General features: G+C 43.5%; 1 long non-coding RNA gene across 1 annotated transcript in view; it reads right to left on the reverse strand.

Annotated features, from left to right (window-relative positions):
* The window catches only part of LOC142656254 (uncharacterized), a 226,358-nt gene that overhangs the window by 18,321 nt on the left and 190,485 nt on the right, over positions 1-17,552 (reverse strand). The window lies entirely within an intron of this gene.

Raw genomic sequence — 17,552 nt, forward strand, 5'->3', positions numbered from 1 at the left:
ATAAAAAAGAGGCCTCAAAATCCACTAGGTGCTCTTTTGCTTCTGAGGCCGGTGCTTCAGTCCATTACCGCCCGAGGGCCACATGTGGGATATTTCTCAAAACTGCAGAATCTGGGCAATACGTATTGAGTTGCGTTTCTCTGATAAATCCTTTTGTGTTATAAAAAAAAGGGTATAAAGAGGATTTTCTGACAAAAAAAAAAAAAGTAAATTTCACCTCTACTTTGCTCTAAATTTCTGTGAAACACCTAAAGGGTTCATAAACTTTCTAAATGCTGTTGTGAATACTTTGAGGGGTCTAGTTTCTAAAATGGGGTGTTTGATAGGGGTTTCTAATATATGGGCCCCTCAAAGCAACTTCAGAACTGAACTGGAACCTAAAAAAATAAATAAATGAGGCAATACTTCGCTTCTTACATTATACTGATAATGAGCCGTGCCCACCCCGAGATGGCCCCAGTTTTGACCGTTTGTATAAACGGAGACCCCTATTAGACCGTTTCAGTGCCCGGTTTTCCCAAGCATACACCCCCGAGAAGTGTATTTCTATTGATGAGTCCCTGGTACATTTTAAAGGGAGGGTTCAATTCCGCCAGTACCTGCCGGGTAAGAGGGCAAGGTATGGCGTGAAGATGTATAAGCTGTGCGAGTGTGCATCAGGGTATACCTACAGATTTAGGATATATGAAGGAAAGGCCACCCCCAAACCAGACTGCATCCTGGACTACAATAGGTACATGGGAAGGATGGACTTGTCAAATCAAGTCCTGAAGCCCTACAGCGCCATGCGGTGTGGTATAAGAAGCTGGCCGGGCACATCATACAGATGGCTTTGTACAATGCGTACGTGCTACGTCGATGTGCAGGCCAGAGGGGAACTTTCCTGGAATTTCAAGATCTAATCTTTAGGGACCAGGAAGGGGGGCACCCAGTACTTCTGGAAGCAAGGCCACACGCATCGTACCAGGGCAACACTTTCCAGGAGAAGTTCCCCAAACCGGTGGAAAGGGAAAGAGTCAAAAGAGGTGCAGAGTCTGCTATAAGAGGGGGATAAAAAAGAACACAATATACCAATGTGACACGTGTCCCGAAAAACCAGGGCTCTGTATAAAAGATTGTTTTAAAATGTATCATACATCCCTTGATTTTTAATTTATCCTGATGCACTCCGCACAGCTTACCCCTCTCATCTTTCCCTTCTGAGCCCTGCCGTATGCCCAGGCAGCTGATAACAGCCACATGTAGGGTATTGCCGTACCCAGGAGAACCCACATTACAATTTAAGGGGTGTATATCTCCGGTGGCGCATGCTGGGCACAATATATTGGACACTGAAATGGCATATATATATATAAAATTGCAAATCTCACACTGCACCATCTGCTGCGCATTATCTTTTACACAGTACCTGTGGGGTCAAAATGCTCACTACACCTCTAGATGAATGTCTTAAGGGGTGGAGTTTTTAAAATGGGGTCACTTCTCGGGGGTTTCAACTGTACTGGTACCTCAGGGGCTTCTGCATACATGACTTAGCACCAGAAAAGCTCCAGTAGGACAAATGGTGGTCCTTTCCTTCTGAGCCCTCCCATGGGCCCAAACGGCAGTTTATCACCACAAATGGGGTATTGCCGCACTAAGGACAAATTGGGCAACAAAATGGGGTATGTTGTTCCTTGTGAAAATAAGAAATTTTGATAAAAAATGACATCTTATTGGAAAAAATATAATTTTTTTCATTTCACAGCCCAATTCAAATAGGTGCTGTGAAAAAACTGTGCGGTCAAAATGATAACAAAAACCATAAATGAATTCCTTGAGGGGTGTAGTTTCCAAAATGGGGTCACTTCTGGTGGGTTTCCATTGCTTTGATACCTCTGGGGCTCTGCAAATGCGACATGGCACCCGAAAACCAATCCAGCAAAATCTGGACTCCAACAAACACATAGCGCTCCTTTCGTTCTGAGCCCTCCCATGGGCCCAAACGGCAGTTTATCACCACAAATAGGGTATTGCCGCACTAAGGACAAATTGGGCAACAAAATGGGGTATGTTTTTCCTTGTGAAAATAAGAAATTTTGATAAAAAATGACCTCTTATTGGAAAAAATATAATTTTTTTCATTTCACAGCCCAATTCAAATAGGTGCTGTGAAAAAACTGTGCGGTCAAAATGATAACAAAAACATTAAATGAATTCCTTGAAGGGTGTAGTTTCCAAAATGGGGTCACTTCTGGTGGGTTTCCATTGCTTTGATACCTCTGGGGCTCTGTAAATGCGACATGGCACCCGAAAACCAATCCAGCAAAATCTGGACTCCAACAAACACATAGCGCTCCTTTCCTTCTGAGCCCTCCCATGGGCCCAAACGGCAGTTTATCACCACAAATGGGGTATTGCCACACTAAGGACAAATTGGGCAACAAAATGGGGTATGTTGTTCCCTGTGAAAATAAGAAATTTTGATAAAAAATGACATCTTATTGGAAAAAATATAATTTTTTTCATTTCACAGCCCAATTCAAATAGGTGCTGTGAAAAAACTGTGCGGTCAAAATGATAACAAAAACCATAAATGAATTCCTTGAGGGGTGTAGTTTCCAAAATGGGGTCACTTCTGGTGGGTTTCCATTGCTTTGATACCTCTGGGGCTCTGCAAATGCGACATGGCACCCGAAAACCAATCCAGCAAAATCTGGACTCCAACAAACACATAGCGCTCCTTTCGTTCTGAGCCCTCCCATGGGCCCAAACGGCAGTTTATCACCACAAATAGGGTATTGCCGCACTAAGGACAAATTGGGCAACAAAATGGGGTATGTTTTTCCTTGTGAAAATAAGAAATTTTGATAAAAAATGACCTCTTATTGGAAAAAATATAATTTTTTTCATTTCACAGCCCAATTCAAATAGGTGCTGTGAAAAAACTGTGCGGTCAAAATGATAACAAAAACAATAAATGAATTCCTTGAAGGGTGTAGTTTCCAAAATGGGGTCACTTCTGGTGGGTTTCCATTGTTTTGATACCTCAACACCTCTTCAAACCTGGCATGCTGCCTAAAATATATTCTAATAAAAAAGAGGCCTCAAAATGCACTAGGTGCTTCTTTGCTTCTAGGGCTTGTGTTTTAGTCCACGAGCGCAGTAGGGCCACATGTGGGACATTTCTAAAAACTGCAGAATCTGGACAATACATATTTAGTAGTATTTCTCTGGTAAAACCTTCTCTGTTACAGAAAAAAATTTAATAAAATTGAAATTCAGCAGAAAAAAATTAAATTTGCAAATTTCATTTCCACTTTTTCTTTAATTCCTGTGAAATGCCTGAAGGGTTAAAAAACTTTCTATATGCTGTTTTGAATACTTTGAGGGGTCTAGTTTTTAAAATGGGGTGTTTTATGGGGGTTTCTAATACATAGGCCCCTCAAATCCACTTCAGAACTGAACTGGTACCTTCAAAAAAAGGCATTTGAAATTTGAAAATTATGAGAAATTGCTGTTTATGTTCTAAGCCTTGTAACGTCCAAGAAAAATAAAATAATGTTCAAAAAACGATGCCAATCTAAAGTAGACATATGGGAAATGTGAACTAGTAACTATTTTGGGTGGTATAACCGTCTGTTTTTCAAGCAGATACATTTAAATTCTGAAAAATGCTATTTTTTGTAAATTTTCTCTAAATTGTGCAATTTTTCACAAATAAAGACTGAATATATCGACCAAATTTTACCACGAACATGAAGCCCAAAGTGTCACGAGAAAACAATCTCAGAATCGCTTAGATAGGTTTAAGCATTCCGACGTTATTACCACATAAAGTGAAATATGTCAGATTTGAAAAATGGGCTCTGAGCCTTAAGGCCCAAACTAGGCTGCGTCCTTAAGGGGTTAAATCTAATATATATCACTTGACAAATGCCAAATGCCTGCCCTTATAGCACGTGAATAGAGCAACATACATAATGCAGATGCAAAAGGGTGATTCGCACATAGCATCATTTTCGTAGCAGAAAAATCTGCTGGGAAAATTTGCTCCATGTATTGCTATGGGTGGAAAAATGTAGATTATGAATGAGAATCACTATGTGAACTTCCACACTGCGATCCACAACACAAATCCACAGCAATTACAGAACAAAATCCACAACAGTAAAGCCACAGTGGAATTTGCTGCAGAATTACAGTTGCGAATTTTGTGCCGTATTTTGTGAATCCACCCATACATGCCAGGTTTATACATTCATTTATATTTCAAATACGTCCCATCCTGATAAATAAGCTTCAGAAAGTGCATTTAACAATTGTTGAAAATTGTCATAAAGCTTTAAGAGAAGGACAAATCGTCCGTCTCAGTAAGGTCAACAGGCAGGTATGTACTAAACATGAAAACTTCTGCATATTACACAGTACCCCTTTAGAATTCCTGATTGTAATGTACACACATTTATTTTACTGTTTCCTTGAAGTATTTTGCAAACATTTATGTAATGTTTGCTATTTTGTATAATATATAAATACTATAATTGATGTTTTCATCATACAGTTTAAGTTTCTATCCAGCGATATTGGAACATGGTAAGCGCTTTAGGCTGGGTTCACACGACCTATTTTCAGACGTAAACGAGGCGTATTATGCCTCGATTTACGCCTGAAAATAGGGCTACAATACGTCGGCAAACATCTGCCCATTCATTTGAATGGGTTTGCCGACGTACTGTGCCGACGACCTGTAATTTACGCGTCGTCATTTGACAGCTGTCAAACGACGATGCGTAAATTGACTGCCTCGGCAAAGAAGTGCAGGGCACTTCTTTGCAACGTAATTTGAGTCGTTCTTCATTGAAGTCAATGAAGAGCAGCTCAAGATTTACGAGCGTCACAGATGCCTCACATAATGCGAGGAGGAGCTTTTACGTCTGAAACAAGGCAGCTGTTTTCTCCTGAAAACAGTCTGTCTTTTCAGACGTAAAAGCCTGCTATCGTGTGCACATACCCTTACTGTTAAACTGATCTTCTTAGAGGGCGATCTAATTGATTATTTTTAACCAAATTATATAAAGTATAGGTTTGATTCATTTATATTAATAAAATCATTATTTAGCTTTAAAAATATACATTTTCTTGTACATGTTCCCCTTGTACTTTTAATGCAGCATTCTACTAAATTCAGTATTTATGGGACACAAGAGATTAAACTACTTCAGCCTTTATTATCAACATGGTTTTAAATGCAATCTATCTTCCGTATAAATAGAGATTGGAAATCAGGAAAAACGGGGACCATCGGCGCTGCTTAAGTAGAGATAATTAGACGACCAACTCAGTGGGTAAGAATAGATAAAAGGACTTTATTGTCGACAGGGCTACGCGTTTCGATGCCGAACTGGCATCTTCCTCAGGCCAATTATTTGGCCTGAGGAAGATGCCAGTTCGGCATCGAAACGCGTAGCCCTGTCGACAATAAAGTCCTTTTATCTATTCCTACCCACTGAGTTGGTCGTCTAATTATCTCTACTTAAAGGGAATGTGTTGCCAGAAAAACATGTTGTTTTTTTTTTAATTAAACATTTAGTGTGTAGGTGATTAAACATTGTTCAAATTTTTATTATTTTTTTCACGAGTCAGGAAATATTATAAATTAATTCTAATTTATAATATTTCCCATTGCTGGTCACTAGATGGAGCTATTCCCGAAATTGCAGCATTGCAAAATTGGGTAAAAAGCCCTCGCTCTAGTGAGCTCTCAGCATCCCCCCCCTCCTTTATCCTGGCTAGTGCCGGGATAAACGAGGGGTTTGAACGGTCTAACCTCCTACACTGTGTGTCGCCATTTTTTGAGCTAACACACAGTGTAGTAGGTTTACATACAGTAGTAAACGTACACAAACACGAACATACATTGAAATCTCTTACCTGCTCCTGCCGCCGCGGCTCCCTCCGGCCCGTCCGCTCCGTCTGCTGCCGCTGGTCCAAGTGCACAAGTCCGGAAGCCGCGACCGGAAGTAGTAATATTACTGTCCGACCGCGACTTCCGGTCCACAGGAAAATGGCGCCGGATGGCGCCAATTTCAAGTTGGACTGTGTGGGAGAGGCGCATGCGCAGTTCCCACACAGACGGCGTACATAGAAGTGGATGGGACGGGACCCGTTCGCAGTCTCTATGGGACTGTGGCTGCCGTATTCCATGTCTGTATGTGTCGTTAATCAAACCCTGTTTGACTGTGTTGTGGACCTGGCTGCAGCTTTCCAAGCCTGATTTGACACCTTTGGTGTCCACCACCCGAGGTGAGCGGAATTGTCGCACCCATCTTTTTCTTTTATCCCTATCAGATCCTCATTTGTCCTTTGTGGCGCCGTGTCTTTTTTCTAAAACCCATTTAGTATAAATAGAGAGGCCCAATTTAAAAAATCAAAATGCACTCTTCCTACTGTTCATGACCCCAAAACCCTCCGATCCTAAGGAGGGCTTGTACTATTTTACCTACCCATGTCCCATATGTTTTACAACAGAAGAGCATTGGGACCCTCTGGTCACTTCCCCTTTCTTTCTCTGTGAAGCCCTACTAGACACTACCAATGGCAAAGAATAATGAAGTCTAATTATGGTGGAGCTCCCATTTCCACGGGACCCAAAGAAGCTACAGCGGTTACCTTTCTGGTATCATTATTCCTGTATGTATTAATAATGTAAGTATACTAGATGCGAGAACTGAAATAGAATAAGCAATCCAGAATGCTTGGAAATTATGGTTTTCGAAAGGCTCATGTCCAAATGGTCATACATGTACAAGTAGTATGGTAAACTGTAAGCTCTTACAGGAGGGTTATTGACCCTAGGCCAAAATGTCCATCTGCCCCTTAGGAGGAAATCAAAACTATAATTGGTCAGTGCACAAGTGTGATGGCATATTATGATAATTGCACAATAATGTAGTAATGTTAAGCTACTATACAAATATATATATATATATATATACAGTGATGGACATTGACAGGAGGTAGCCCCTGTGCATTTGTGCAAGAATAATATGTGGGCCCCTTGCTGTACGTATATGTATCATAGAGCTCCTTACTATGACTAGTCAATACTTCATCTAATCGATCAGAATATATAGTTTACTTATATATGTATATATATATACAGTGGAGGAAATAAGTATTTGATCCCTTGCTGATTTTGTAAGTTTGCCCACTGTCAAAGACATGAACAGTCTAGAATTTTTAGGCTAGGTTAATTTTACCAGTGAGAGATAGATTATATAAAAAAAAAATAAAGAAAATCACATAGTCAAAATTATATATATTTATTTGCATTGTGCACAGAGAAATAAGTATTTGATCCTCTACCAACCATTAAGAGTTCAGCCTCCTCCAGACCAGTTACACGCTCCAAATCAACTTGGCGCCTACATTAAAGACAGCTGTCTTACATGGTCACCTGTATAAAATACTCCTGTCCACAGACTCAATTAATCAGTCTGACTCTAACCTCTACAACATGGGCAAGACCAAAGAGCTTTCTAAGGATGTCAGGGACAAGATCATAGACCTGCACAAGGCTGGAATGGGCTACAAAACCATAAGTAAGACGCTGGGTGAGAAGGAGACAACTGTTGGTGCAATAGTAAGAAAATGGAAGACATACAAAATTACTGTCAATCGACATCAATCTGGGGCTCCATGCAAAATCTCACCTCGTGGGGTATCCTTGATCCTGAGGAAGGTGAGAGCTCAGCCGAAAACTACACGGGTGGAACTTGTTAATGATCTCAAGGCAGCTGGGACCACAGTCACCAAGAAAACCATTGGTAACACATTACGCCGTAATGGATTAAAATCCTGCAGTGCCTGCAAGGTCCCCCTGCTCAAGAAGGCACATGTACAGGCCAGTCTGAAGTTTGCAAATGAACATCTGGATGATTCGGAGAGTGATTGGGAGAAGGTGCTGTGGTCAGATGAGACTAAAATTGAGCTCTTTGGCATTAACTCAGCTCGCCGTGTTTGGAGGAAGAGAAATGCTGCCTATGACCCAAAGAACACCGTCCCCACTGTCAAGCATGGAGGTGGAAACATTATGTTTTGGGGGTGTTTCTCTGCTAAGGGCACAGGACTACTTCACCGCATCAATGGGAGAATGGCTGGAGCCATGTACCGTCAAATCCTGAGTGACAACCTCCTTCCCTCCACCAGGACATTAAAAATGGCTCGTGGCTGCAGGGCCGCCATCAGGAATTTCAGGGCCCCCTACAGCTAAATTTTCTGGGCCCCCCTACCGTGGCACCGCCTGTTAACGGTACTCCGTCCAGCACTATATCATGGTACCCAGGGCCGCCATCAGGGGCGGTATTATGGGTACTGATGTGAGAGGCCCGGCCAAACCTAATTGAAAGGGGGGCCCGGCAACTGCCGCGACTTGCCTTTGGTAGAAAAAAAACAGGCCCCTGCAATGGGGCCCGTTTTTTTCATTAAAAGAATGTCGTGAGCTGCGGGCCCCCCTTTCAATTAGGTTTGGCCGGGCCTCTCACATCAGTACCCATAATACCCCCCCTGATGGCGGCCCTGGGTAGCATGGGGGTCGTAATGGGGGCCGTCAAACACTGCCGCCCGTGCGACCTATCGCGCGCACCCGCAAACTCCCGCGCATGCGCACCCGCGACCGCCTGGAACCGCGCACCGAATTTTGAGGCAGATTTTGACCTGCCCACACTATCTTGCCGCGTTTTTTGCCCGCGGCGATTGAGGACAGCAGACAAAAAACGCAGGGAAAAATGCATTTTCTGCCTCCCATTGATTTAGATGGGAGGTCAGAGGCAGAACCGCGGCAAGAAAGGACGTGCTGCTTTTTATTTTTTCCGCGACTGGCTCCCATTGATTTCAGATTAAATCAATGGGAGGCGGTTTTGGAAGTTTTTTGGTGCTGATTCTGACGCAGTGTCCGAGTCAATATCAAGGGCCAAAAACTCTGTGAACTGGGCCTTATTGTTAGGGCTTATTCAGACGAACGTGTAATACATCCGTGCAACGCGCATGATTTTCACGCGCCTCGCACGGACCTATGTTACTCTATGGGGCCGTTCAGACTGTCAGTGATTTTCATGCAGCGTGTGTCCGTGTGTCCGCTGCGTAAAACTCACGACATGTCCGATATTTGTGCATTGTTCGCGCATCACGCACCCATTGAAGTCAATGGGTGCGTGAAAATCACGCCCAGCACTTCCGCAGCAGTATAAACTATGAATGAAAACAAAAAAGCACCACGTGCTACAAACATACAAACAGAGTGTCATAATGATGACGGCTGCGCGAAAATCACGCAGCCGTGCATCATACGCTGCTGACACACGGAGCTGTTATGGACCTTTTGCATGCGCAAAACGCCACGTTTTTGCGCACACAAAAAGCACACGCTTGTGTGAATCCGGCCTTAGGGTAGGAACACACTAGGCATGAACACTGCGGATTTTATGCAACACATTTTATTGTGGAAAATCCGCAGCGTATTACAGTCGCAGCAGAGTGGATGAGATTAGAACAAATCTCATCCACACGCTGCAAAAAAAATTGACCTGCAGTGTGGCTTTTTAAGCCGCAGCGTGTCAATGTATTCTGTGGAATCGCTGCTCCTCTGTTGCGGAAATGCTGCGGTTCTGCCACAAAAATCACACTTGAGAAAAAAAAAAAGGCACTTTTTTAAATTTATAAAAAAGTTTAGACTTGCCCCGGCCGTAGTCCTGGTGACGCGATCCTCTATTCTTAGCGCAGCCCCGCCTCCTGTCATGACGTTTCATCACATGTGACTGCTGCAGCAGTCACATGGTCTACAGCGTCATCCCAGGAGGCGGGGCTACGTTCAGAAGAGAGAGATGCGTCACCTAAACTACGGCCGGGGCAAGTCGAAACTTTTTTTTCCCTGCAGGATTCCCGCAGCGGACACGCCTCACCAAACCTGCGCCACTATTTGGTGCGGTTTTGCTGGCGGAATTCCCTGCAGCTACCGGGGCGGATAAGCTGTGTAGTTTTACTCAGAATATCCGCCTAGTGTATTCCTTATGATGTCGCTCCTGGAGCTGCTGCCGGTCTCTAAATAGGCAGTTGGTCCAGTAGAATTTGTAATTTTTTTTTTTTGTGAACCAGCTTAAAAAAATACAAAACTTTTGTGTTAGGGCCTGTTCACATCAACGTTCGCTTCCGTTCCGTCTGAGGTTTCCGTCGGGTGAACCCCGCAACGGAAAGTGAAAGTGACAGCTTCCGTTTCCGTCACCATTAGCGCAGTCGACTACGCTATTGATTCCGTCCGAAAACCTGCCGGAATGGTGACGAACGGAAACCATTAGCGATGTTTCCGTCACCATTGATATCAATGGTGACTGAAACGGAAGCTGTGCTGTCACTTTCACTTTCCGTTGCGGGGTTCACCCGACAGAAACCTCAGACGGAACCCTGGAGCGGAAGCGAACGGTGATGTGAACAGGCCCTAACACAAAAGTTTTGTGTTTTTTTAAGCTGGTTCACAAAAAAAAATAATTCCAAATTCTACTGGACCAATTGCCTATTTAGAGACCGACATCATAAGGGACACACTAGGCGGATATGCTGAGTAAAACTCCACAGCTTATCCCGGGAGTCGCAGGGAATTCTGCCAGCAAAACCGCACCAAATAGTGGCGCAGGTTTCGTGAGGCGTGTCCGCTGTGGGAATCCTGCAGGGAAAAAAAGTTTAGACTTGCCCCGGCCGTAGTTTAGATGACGCATCTCTCTCTTCTGAACGTAGCCCCGCCTCCTGGGATGACGCTGTAGACCATGTGACCGCTGCCGCAGTCACATGGGATGAAACGTCATGACAGGAGGCCGGGCTGCGCTAAGAATAGAGGATCGCGTCACCAGGACTACGGCCGGGGCAAGTCTAAACTTTTTTATAAATGTAAAAAAGTACCTTTTTTTTTCTCATGTGTGATTTTTGCGGCAGAACCGCAGCATTTCCGCAACAGAGGAGCAGCGATTCCACAGAATACATTGACAAGCTGCGGCTTAAAAAGCCACACTGCAGGTCCATTATTTTTGCAGCATGTGGATGAGATTTGTTTAAACCTCATCCCCTCGGCTGCGACTGTGATACGCTGCGGATTTTCCACAATAAAATGTGTTGCATAAAATCCGCAGTGTGCATGCCTAGTGTGTCCCTACCCTAAGGCCGGATTCACACAAGCGTGTGCTTTTTGTGTGCGCAAAAACGTGGCGTTTAGCGCATGCAAAAGGTCATAACTGCTCTGTGTGTCAGCAGCATATGATGCGCGGCTGCGTGATTTTCGCGCAGCCGCCATCATTATGACACTCTGTTTGTATGTTTGTAGCATGCGGTGCTTTTCTGTTTTCATTCATAGTTTATACGGCTGCGGAAGTGCTGGCCGTGATTTTCACGCACCCATTGACTTCAATGGGTGTGTGATGCGCGAACAATGCACAAATATCGGACATGTCGTGAGTTTTACGCAGCGGAAACACGCTGCGTGAAAATCACTGACAGTCTACACGACCCCATAGAGTAACATAAGTCCGTGCGAGGCGGGTGAAAATCACGCGCGTTGCACGGATGTATTACACGTTCATCTGAATAAGCCCTAACAATAAGGCCCAGTTCACAGAGTTTTTGGGCCTTGATATTGACTCGGACACTGCGTCAGAATCAGCACCAAACAACTTCCAAAACCGCCTCCCATTGATTTAATCTGAAATCAATGGGAGCCAGTCGCGGAAAAAAGAAAAAGCAGCACGTCCTTTCTTGCCGCGGTTCCGCCTCTGACCTCCCATCGAAATCAATGGGAGGCAGAAAATGCATTTTTCGCTGCGTTTTTTGTCTGCTGTCCTCAATCGCAGCGGGCAAAAAACGCAGCAAAAAACGCGGCAAGATAGTGTGGGCAGGTCAAAATCTGCCTCAAAATTCTTTAAGGAATTTTGAGGCAGATTTTTTCGGCCTGCAAAATACTCTGTGTGAACAGGGCCATACATAAACAGCACTTTGAGACACTTTACTCACCGTGTCAGAAGAGCTGCTCCCACTCCAGTCCTCTTCAGGCGATGTCTTCGGTCCAGATGTCGTCCTTCACCTCCAGGCTCCAGGCTCCAGAAAATGGCGGGGATCGTAGAACTGCCGCCGCGCAACAACTAGACTCCTCCCCCTCTCCTTACGCAGCCACGCTCTGGAGAAGGAGGCGGAGTCGGACGAGGAGTCGGAGGCGGACGAGGAGGACGAGTCGGAGGCGGGCCAGCAGGTAAGTAGACTGCGCCGCTGTCCAGTGTGGCTGTCCTTCCCCCTAGATCTTGGCGGCGCGCCTGGTCGTTCGCACGTGGGCGCGCGCGCTTTCGGTCGTTCGCGCGCGGTCGCGCACTCGCTCGTACGCGCGCAAGCAGGCGGTGTTTCGCGGCGGTGATAAGAGGGGGGCCCGCAGCTCACGGCGGTGTTTCACGAGAGGGGGGCCCGCAGCTCACGACATTGTTTTGGTGAAAAAAACAGGCCCCATTGCAGGGGCCTGTTTTTTTCTACCAAAGGCAAGTCGCGGCAGTTGCCGGGCCCCCCTTTCAATTAAGTTTGGCCGGGCCCCCTACACTACTACCCCTAATACCCCCCTGATGGCGGCCCTGCGTGGCTGGGTCTTCCAGCACGACAATGACCCGAAACATACAGCCAAGGCAACAAAGGAGTGGCTCAAAAAGAAGCACATTAAGGTCCTGGAGTGGCCTAGCCAGTCTCCAGACCTTAATCCCATCGAAAAATTATGGAGGGAGCTGAAGATCCGAGTTGCCAAGCGACAGCCTCGAAATCTTAATGATTTACAGATGATCTGCAAAGAGGAGTGGGCCAAAATTCCATCTAACATGTGTGCAAACCTCATCATCAACTACAAAAAAAGTCTGACTGCTGTGCTTGCCAACAAGGGTTTTGCCACCAAGTATTAAGTCTTGTTTGCCAAAGGGATCAAATACTTATTTCTCTGTGCACAATGCAAATAAATATATATAATTTTGACAATGTGATTTCTTGTTTTTTTTTCCATATAATCTATCTCTCACTGGTAAAATTAACCTAGCCTAAAAATTCTAGACTGTTCATGTCTTTGACAGTGGGCAAACTTACAAAATCAGCAAGGGATCAAATACTTATTTCCTTCACTGTATATATATACATACAGGTAGAGATACTGGAAAAAGGTCCTATAGCAGGACGGAAACATTGCAGCTGTTGACTGAATAAATCACATACTTTTTGGAACCATCGGAGTGCTGTGAGATTTCTTTCGTTCATATATATATATATATATATATATATATATATATATATATATATGTACATATATATATATATATATATATATATATATATATATGTACATATATATATATATATATATATATATATATATGTATATGTATATATATATATATATATATATATATATATATATGTATGTATGCATAAATATATATGTATGTATATATATATATATATATATATATATACATGTTATGCCTGTGGGGTATGTGGACCCACTAGCAGAGATGCAGCTGGGCAAACAACAGTCAATAACAGTCTCTTGGATAAGACTACCTTGGGAGATGATCTGGCAGATACTCGAAGTAGCAGACACGTGGCTCAGATAATGCATGGTGTGGCAGATGACACTGGACGTGGCAGAATATACCAGACATGGTAAACGACACTAGATGTGGCAGATGACACCAGATGTAACAGATGAGGCACACACGACTCCAACAATAGGCTTGGGCTCAGGAACAAACACCGCAACAGGAAACAGGATACGGTAGGCTGGATACGGGAACACTGGGAGCAGGATACAACTAAGGGACCATGTGCATAGACGAACACAGGAATACAAAGAACGCTCAGGCAAAGAGGGAAAGGGCAGGGTCCTGTAAATAGTCCAGGGTGCAAAGGGATTGGCTAGGGAACTTTTACTTTGGTGCACGCGCTGACCCTTTAAGGCCTGGGAGGAGCGCACGCACACACCCTATGGGCAAAAGTGGGGAACTGCAGCCGCGTGTGCTGGCATCTCCGAGAGGGGAGCCATTGACAGGACGAGTGTGTTGCGGCTGCCAGGGGTAAGTAGGTTGTACTGGCGGTCCACAACTGCGGGCACAACAATATATACATGAATAGGCAGCACTCTAGATTTGTATAAGTAAGAAAAAATTGCGACTTTTATTAGCCCATTGCAATGTTACAGACCTCCAATCCTGGGTCTTTCTCAAGTTGATAGTCCCGAGTTTTAAACACTGAAATTTTGCATTGGGCTAATAAAAGTCCACTTTTTTTAACTTAAAGAAATCTGGAGTGCTGCCTATTTCTTGCTTTGTATTGTTAAACAGCTTTACAGTTGGAAACCAAGAGCTTCAGATTAAAAAATAAGAAAAAATTATTAATAATCTCTAATTCTAGATATGAGGTCTTTTGATAAGGAATGAGGGTCACCTATTCAGGTAGATAACTATTTAACATGTCTGGAGATTAATGTTATTGTTTTGTGTTGTTTTTTAAAAATTTTTATTGAAAGCGACACAACTCAGTGAATTTTATGTTTGTTGATAAATTCCTCCGTCAGTGAAGCATGTAATTAGGTAAATGAATAATGTACATTAAGGCTAGTGACATGCATTACAATTAAGGGATGGATGGATGAGCTTTTTTCTTTAAAAACTGACTCCCTTTTTAAAAGAACATACAAATCCATTTTAATCATTGCCGGTTCTTATTGGCATTTAATAACTGGTATGTATACCTAGACGTAACTTTTTTTATCAGAGCATTATCTTCATTAAGAATTTCTTATAATAAACATGTGGAATCTTTTTAGCTTCAAAGTTTAAATATTAATTGTGCTCAGTACAGAATATGCTTCAGGAGTAAAATATAAAGATCTTTGTCTTGGAACCTTTTACATTTGTTCCCATTTGTTCTATAACCAGACAACCTTTTTACAAAATGAAAGTCCTTTCTTACGTGCCAAGCCCCTCCTTACACAGCTCTTCTTCGTGCCAGGCCCCTTCCTACACAGCTCTTTTCCATGGCCTGCCCCTCCTTCCATAGCTCTTATAACCGCCAGGCCCTTCTTTCCATAGCTATTTTAAGTCTTAGCACCCTCCTTCCACAGCTATTTTAAATGTCAGGCTCCTCCTTCCACAGCTATTTTAAATGTCAGGCTCCTCCTTCCTCAACTCTTTTTAGTGTCATGCCCTCCTATCACAGCTATTTTAAGTACCGTTTCCCTCCTTCCACAACTATTATAAGTGGCAGATCCCTCCTTCCAAGTACAATAACCCTCCTTCCATAGCTATTATAACTGCCAGGCCCCTCTTTCCATAGCTATTTTAAGTAGCGGACGCCTCCTTCCATAGCACATTTAACTGTTAGGATCCTCATTCTAAGGGTTTGTTAAGTGCCATTCCACACCTTCCACAGCTATATTATGTGCCAGGTCCCTCCTTCCAGTGCTCTTTTAAGTGCCAGGCACCTCCTTTTACAGCTCTCCTTTACAACAGAGTACTAATTCCCTAACTTGATATCTATGACATCTTTGTCAGAAAACCAACTGGATCAAGAAATGATTCTCACAACCTTCCCGTTCTGCATATCTACATTTCGCAAAGTAGGCTGAGAGTTAGGCTGGGTTCACACGAGCATGTTATGTCCGTAATGGACGGAACGTATTTCGGCCGCAAGTCCCGGACCGAACACACTGCAGGGAGCCGGGCTCCTAGCATCATAGCTATGTACGATGCTAGGAGTCCCTGCCTCACTGCAGGACAACTGTCCCATACTGTAATCATGTTTTCAGTACGGGACAGTAGTTCCACGGAGAGGCAGGGACTCCTAGCATTGTACATAAGTATGATGCTAGGAGCCCGGCTCCCTGCAGTGTGTTCGGTCCGGGACTTGCGGCCAAAATATGTTATGTCCATTACGGACGTAACATGCTCGTGTGAACCCAGCCTAAAAGTAAAACAATACTTTTTATTGTCTTTTAGACACAAAAGCAAGGCCTTCAGAGTACAAAAATGCACAAAATAATATTTTAAATAGCAGCATGAAGATTGGGATTTATATTTATAGCGTGTTTTTGTATATATTAAAAAATTCTGTAAAGGGAATATTGACTTTCCAAGTGTTTTTTATAACAGCAGCACAATCTGGTAAATTGCTACATGATTTGTAAGAAATAATTGCATATATATATTTTCTGTTACTGGATATGCTACAGTACATTACTGCATGTTTTTGGAAATTGTGTTTTTTTTTTACTGTTTTTAAGGCTTCGTTCACATCTGCATTGTTCCTTCTGTTCTAGCGGATCCGTCAGAGGAATACAAGAACGGAAGTAAACGTTTCAGTCAAAAAAAAACATTGCTTTCAAAGGGTTTTGTTTTTGCATCAGTTGTGCTCAATTACGGGCCAGTTTTCATCAGCGTTGGCTTTCCGTTGAGGGGTTCCGTCGTGGAACCCCGCAACGGAAAGTCAAACGGAAACCTTAGCATCTGTTTGCATCACCATTGATATCAATGGGGACGGAAACATTTCTAATGGTTTCCATTTGTCACCGTTCCGGCAGGTTTCCATTTTTTTGACGGAATCAATAGCGCAGTCGACTGAACGTAAACCTGCCGGAACGGTGACAAACGGAAACCTTTAGCAATGGTGATGCAAACGAAAACTGTGGTTTCCGTATGACTTTCCGTTGCAGGGTTCCACGACGGAAACCTCCGACGGAACCCCTGAACGGAAAGCAAACGCTGATGTGAACCGGCCCTTAGCTTCATTCTGTCAGGTTTCCGTTTTTATGACTGAAGCAATAGCGTAGTCTGCTGCACTATTGTTTCATTCAAAAATTACGGAAACCTGACGGAATGGACCTTTCCGTTTTTTTTTAAATATTGAAGTCAACGGATAACGGATAAAAAATTATATGCCATCCGTTTGTATCAGTTATGCATTACGTTTAACGGATCCGGTATTTTTCTGCACATGCACAGACTAAAAATGAAATCAAGAAAGCTGCAAACATAAAAACGGACTTGTTAAAAACAGAGTATAACTGATGACAAACTGACACAAACAGATAGAAAGGAGTCAGGTTTTTGATGGATCCGGTAAGCTGATCCGTCCAAAAAAAACATATTTTAGACTCTGTTCACATGTTCACATCTGCCTGATGGAGAACGCCTAATGGAGAACGCATGCTGCCCTATTGTGTCCGGCAAAATCACGGACACCCCGGCAGAAAGCCGACGGTGCCCATTAAAGTCAATAGATTCTGTCGGCAACCGGCAGTGTCCGTTGTGCAACGGAAACGTTGGTGCCATTATTCCCTTGTTCTGCTCCTCCTACGGGGATGTGAAGATAGCCTTACCTTTCGTTGCATTCAGTCTGGCATCCGTCAGTCTATCCGTTTTTTTAATTTCAACGGATCCGCTAAAATGAATGCCACAACGCAGATGTGAACGAAACCTAAGACAGGCAAGACTCATGCAATCATATAAGCAAAT

Source organism: Rhinoderma darwinii, chromosome 6 (genome assembly GCF_050947455.1).
Source record: "Rhinoderma darwinii isolate aRhiDar2 chromosome 6, aRhiDar2.hap1, whole genome shotgun sequence".
Taxonomy (NCBI): Eukaryota; Metazoa; Chordata; class Amphibia; order Anura; family Rhinodermatidae; genus Rhinoderma; species Rhinoderma darwinii.